At 36.6% G+C, this 6,160-nt stretch overlaps 1 long non-coding RNA gene across 2 annotated transcripts in view; it reads left to right on the top strand.

The window, feature by feature from the left end:
• The window catches only part of LOC137977489 (uncharacterized), a 13,571-nt gene extending 7,860 nt beyond the window's left edge, over window positions 1–5,711 (top strand). Inside the window, exons 1-4 of one of the 2 annotated variants that reach the window (XR_011117811.1) lie at window positions 1–803; window positions 941–1,020; window positions 1,305–1,393; window positions 2,153–5,711. The exon at window positions 1–803 is cut by the window's left edge and continues 659 nt beyond it. This is a non-coding gene — a long non-coding RNA (uncharacterized lncRNA). The remainder of the gene's footprint in view (window positions 804–940; window positions 1,021–1,304; window positions 1,394–2,152) is intronic. The other variant, XR_011117812.1, reaches the window with a different exon arrangement.
• Window positions 5,712–6,160: the final 449 nt, after the last annotated feature.

Below are 6,160 nucleotides of genomic sequence, written 5' to 3'. Positions count from 1 at the left end.
TGTCAGGACAACATGGCTGTTGACTTTGCAACCTGATAACTGGATGCAGGCTAGAAATGATGTGCTTTTGGTTGCAATAAATGCTCTTTCCGACAATAGCACTAAAATGGTACAACAGGCAGTTGCAGTGGATCAATAATTTGTATTCTCTTGTGCAGCCATCTTATGTGAGTCCATTTATGTTTGCTGCAAACCTCCTAGTGTAATCCATAGTTCGGAGAAAACTGCACTTCGAGAGCTACTCTACGGCATATTTATTACTTCTGTAATTTCATCTTCTCCTTCAATTTTATCTTTCGTTTTTCTTTCATCAAGTCGCGAGTGAAGTGAAACTTTTCTATCGCCCTTTTACTTGAATTTCTTGTCTTCCGTCTTTGTAATTTTGGAACCGAATGCCTGACTATATTTCTTCTTTCTGTGCAAGAGCCGCATATTCCCCGTCCTCCCCTTAACCGTATTGTAGATGTACCGGTACGTATCAGGTTTGATGTTCGTTTGTGTAAGTATTGTCTCACTGTGGTGTGTGTATGTGTCTGTGTGTGATAGTGAGAGTGAGAGTGAGAGTGAGAGTGAGAGTGAGAGTGAGAGTGAGAGAGCGCTACGCCCGCATAATTTAACTTAACCTTTCAATAAATTGTAGTCTTAATGATTTATAGAATCTGTTTAATTGTCAGTGATATTTCATTCATGCTACTCTTGATCTTGTGGAGCGTTTTGAAAGCTTTTTACAGATCATTATTCAAGTAGCAAAGGAAAGAGGTCTTGGCTGCTAACAATTCTGTGTGCTTACCGGGAACAATTTGGTAAGCGAACCCTTTGTTTTAAGGAACATGAAAGCAAAGTCATTAAATCTTGTTTTACAGGTCAGCGTATCTGCAAAAACGACTAACTTAGCTGTCATTCAACTACACTGTTATTTCATTTAACTTCCTTTATTCAGGTAATCCACAAGCGCATTGGATCGTCAGTCAAGGTAGCAAGAAAGAGCTGAAATAATTAATTGAAGACGAATAACTGAAGGTGAATAACTGTTTTAGCATAATTACGTAAGTGATTATTTGAAAAATATGCGTTTTCTTTAAAACAATTAATTTATTCGTCTGTCACCTCGACAAATGATCACCTCAAGAGCAACCAATCAGCGGTATTAAGAACTTTAAATAATCACCTAAGTAATTATACTAAAAAGCCTTAGCCTCAGGGATCAATTCAGATAAATTTCGTGACCAACTTTGTCGGGTGAGACCACTGACTATTTCAAAGGTTCAACAGGGCCTAACTTTACAAATTATATTTCCTTTCAGTTGAAAAGAAAAGAAGAGAAAAGAGAGCTTTAAAGACGAATTGAAAAAGGTGGACTTCTGCTTTCAGAGAGGCTCAAAAGTATGCACTTGTAAGTGAATAATGTCATTATCAAAAGCTCCAAGCTGTGAACGATAACCCTCATCATTGTTCTATACTCAATGATACCTCACCTTTCTAAGCGTTTCGTAACCAAGAAATGGAAACTACTGATTGGTGTTAAAATTAACCATGAGCTCTTTTCTTAGTCCGCTATAAGTTGGTACCTAGCTCCTAATAACGGCTAGGAAGGAAGAGAGGGAGGTGGCCGCTTGCCACAATAAGCTCTATGAACTGTTGGTTATCTTGGTTCACCCTGTTCAACGGAAATGCTGCAGTGGTTTCTCAGGTATAAAAGACCCAATTTAGCTAAGACGTTTAATTTGGTGACCATCTTTAATCACTGGCAAAAGCGGGAAACGCATTGGCTATACCTGTCTGTCCAAGAATGAAACCACTATAATCGAAGTTGCTTCTGATAACTTTCAAACCTTTCCTTTAAAAAAGATATTTAAAACTGGTGATTGGCTGCTCCTCCTTTTTGGCTACTGAATGATTTTTTTACAAATTTGCAATCACAATTCGCTCGCATGGTTTTGTTTCTCCATCAGTATAGATCATGTGACAATACTCAAGAGAATTGATCATTTGTCTTTTTTATAAAAAGGGCGTATTTGAGCACCAATATTGCGAAATTTGAGAGGAATAATATGGTGGGATTATGTCCCATCATATAAATCCTGGAAGCAAAATGTTCAAATGAATAAGGTCTATTTCAAGTCTGATTTGCAGCTATCTACTTCATATTTAGACAAGAATCATGCACGAAATTCCACAAAACACAGGGATATCAGTGCTCCTTGAGAGGACAACACCGGCACGCAGTCTCGACTCTTAACTTGTTGGATGAAGACCGTAAAGCTGTGGTTGCTACAATGAACTTTTAAACAATTTTCCCATCTGATCATTACCGTATAAAAGAAAGAAAGTTAGAGTTTAGAATGCATTTTACATTGATATCAGTTAATCTATATGTCAAAGAGCTAACTAGGATCTACTGCTTATATCGTTGGAAATTTCTTGTCAAAAGGCTGATCCAATACATATATAGTATATAATGGTGTGAAAAATGTCAAAGTCATCGGATAAGTACAAAATTGAGGGTAAATTATGATGCTAGCCTTACATATTTAAGCCTTACAAAAGGTGTTAAAATAACTAATGCACTAACTAGTGGATAAAGGCCGTTCTGTAAGATAAACGAGTTAAAAATAAAAATGAAAAATACTAAATAGATAAATATAAGTAAGGAGGTAAGAAATAAGTTGAGTGTTAATATATTGCAAAATAAGATAACAGTCTCGCGTTCACAGCACCTTATTAGTAAGTAGATTGTTTTATCCTGCGATTGCGTTAACATTTATTTATTAAGGGGTTATACGACTATGCGACATGATAGCATGCGCGGTTCCGCAAGGAGTTTACAATTCAGTGAACAAGTAAATGATATTACCAATGCCTAATTAGTATTAAACGGCTTGTGCATGTTGGAATGCAACATGTGGGTAATTTAACAAGTAGAGGTTAACAATATCTACCACATGATGGCAAATGCGTTTGTGAATAATTTAAGGTCAGTTATATGATATGATACTATGGTACACGCGCCTTTCAAACAACTAACACAACTTCAAAGAAAAGGGGAAAATATCACATGACATGATAGTGTACGCACAAGAGTAAACAACTTGCAAGTAGATATTTAATGGCCTGAGTGTAAAACGTCATAGGATATAATTGTGGGCGCGTATATCAGCAAACACCTTACAAATGAACAAGTAGAGGTTTATAATAGCTTATCAGCATTTTATGGCGTGTGCACAACAGCACACAGCTTGTGAGTAATTTAAAAAGTAGAGGGGGAAAAATCACACGACATGATGGTAAACGCGCTATAGCAAGCAACGCATACATATATCATCAATATTGCTCAATACAATGGAGTGTGCGCTCTTAAAAACAACTTATGATTTACTTAAGGGGCATAATATCGTATGATATGATAGCGTGTGCGCATCACAAGAAGAGCCATCTTCAAATAAAAACAGAGTCACAAAAACGTATCATTAAACGGTGTGTGCGTGTTGCATACTACTGATAAGTAAGTGAGGGAAGATAATAAAATTCAGGATGGTTAACGCGCATGTGGTTAACTAGGTGCCAGTAATATCAAGAGATGGTCGTGTCCGCATTAGCAAACAACTTGAAAGTAGATAAATAGAAGGTAATAACGTGATAGAATGCACACATTATTAATCAACGTACGTATGAATAAGTAGATGGTCACAAACTAATTATATTGTGGCCTTTATCTTACGATCTGATAGTGCGCGCTTTTTAACAACTTACAAAAAAATTAAAGCAAAGGATGATAATTTCACATAGCACAATGTTGTGTGCGGGTTGGTAAATAACTTGCGAGTTTAACCTCTTAAGGGTTAATTGTAAAAATATCATTAGGATAAACTTAATTGTGTTCGTGCATCTTCAAACAACTTACTAGAGAAAAAAATAGATGTTTATAAATATCTTATTAGCATTAAATGGTGTGTGCGCACACTGATTTTGTGCAATTTAGACAGTAAATGGAAATAATATAGTCACTAAGTGAGAGGGGCATAATATCATATGACTTTACATCAAGCGCACGTCAGTCGATAAGTTAAATATGGATAAGAAGATTAACAAGAACTTATCAATAAATGTTCTAAGTTCACTGGTATTTAATGAAATATGCGCATCGGCATATTTGGGTTTTCAGTAATTTAGAAAGCAGGTGTAAAATATTATGCGATCTGATGGCAAACGCTCATCGTTTAGTAAGTAACTCGTATGTAAACAATTAACTAGAGCTTACTGAATAATATACGATATGATGAAGTGCGTATGACGTACTGCACTAAAGGGGGTGATATCATATGACATGACGACATGCATTAGTAAACAACTTACTTAAGAATAATTAGATGATCATGGTACAGTGCCCTATATCATATGATTTGATGGTGCGTGGGTGTTTTTAACACTTTGCCACAACTCAAAAGTAAATGGTATTAATATCACGTGGCATAACAGCATGAACGCGTTAGAAAATAACTTGCAAGTGAATAAGTAGAGACTAATGATGTCATGACAGTGTGCGCGCATTATCAAGCAACTTAGTTGTAAACAACTACATTTGTTACAAAACTTTATCATTATGTCCAATGGCCTGGGCGCATTAGCATAGTATTTGTAAGTAAATAAGTAGGGACTAATATTGTAATAATATAAATGACACGCACATGTTAGCAAAGAACTTAACATAGGAATAAATTGATACTGATACTGTCCTACTATTTTATGATCTGCAAAACGGTGAGTGAATGGGGGATAGCTGTAATGGCTTTAATTTGCGTGCTCACATGAATGTCATAGCATTCTACGATACGATGGCGTTCGGGAAATTAGCTAACTAGGTTAAATGTCACCAAATATGGCGTGCGCTGTACCAAATAATTATTCATAATAAATGCATGAAATATTATTGTGCGGGCGTTTGTTAACAAATTACTAGCCACGCAGAGGTTATTATCTCATGCGATCCGATGTCCTTCCGGGGCTTATGAAATGTACGATAAGATGGGTGAGTGATGCGTTGAAAATGTTATATTGTAGGGTGATAATATCGTTTTATATATTTGCACAAGCTCTGGTACACTACTAATAAAGAAAAGTGAATGCGTGCATGAAACACCGGTGTGCGAAAGTTAACAAACTCCTTGGCGTTGGGCCATAAGAGATATTGATGGTGCAAAATAGGCAAAAATAAGATAAAAACTTAAGACTTTAAATAAACAGCTATTATAACCAACCCATCAAGGCCAGAGTCGAAATTTACCCTCAAAGAATAGTATTAAATCTATGTAAACCTTTTTCACCTTCGAAGTTTCCAAGAGCACGAGTCAAATGGATCACTTTTTTTTTCAGAATGAGAGTGTTTTTCTTAAGTAAATGTTTAACCAGGTATTTTAAGAAAACGTTTTTCTTATCTGTTCCTGGATCTGTTTTCATCTACAATAGTTATGGTTTACATTTTTGCAAACTCTGCTCTGACCCAGTCCGTGAGGTCTTTGATTGGGGGGTTCATCTGGCACGGGGTTTTCCTCCATGGAGCAAGTGGACGTACAAGGAGGTTTTTTCCCCAGCTGTCGTTTCACAACTTCTCTCTCACTTGTAATTAACTCGTGGGCAGACTTAAGCAATTATAGGCATATAGAGCTGCACTATACATTTGCCTAAATTAAGACCATGAATAAAAAGTAGACTTACAAACAAACGCTTCCTCGGCTTGTCCTTGCATTATTGGGATATACTTTAAAGAAGTTGAGGTGTTAACAAGACCGGAACTTTAATGTGTAATGTGCCAGTGGGAAGGATGGGAAACCATTTGCTTGGCGACGGGCGAGGGACGACTGAAATCGATTGCTCTACACATTGAACTACTAAAACTCTTGGGAAGCTTGGTGTCCTAATAGTCATGCGCCTAAGAGTTTACATAAGCAGCGCAATAGCTTTTAATAGTTATCAAATAGAGTGGTTTTCAATTGAGTGTCGAAATTAGCGAATTGCTTTGGTTTATAATTAATTCACTCAGTGATTGCTTCAAAGTTCTCGGGCCTTTTTTTTCAACTAATCAGATGTGAAACCAAAACCAATCATGGCTCGCTTGTGCACATTTTCCGGCGCTTTGTGTCGGCTACGTGTTTTGATTGGTTTA

The sequence above is a fragment of the Montipora foliosa genome, chromosome 1 (genome assembly GCF_036669935.1).
Source record: "Montipora foliosa isolate CH-2021 chromosome 1, ASM3666993v2, whole genome shotgun sequence".
Classification (NCBI taxonomy): domain Eukaryota; kingdom Metazoa; phylum Cnidaria; class Anthozoa; order Scleractinia; family Acroporidae; genus Montipora; species Montipora foliosa.
This window is presented reverse-complemented; position numbering and strand designations above follow the sequence as displayed.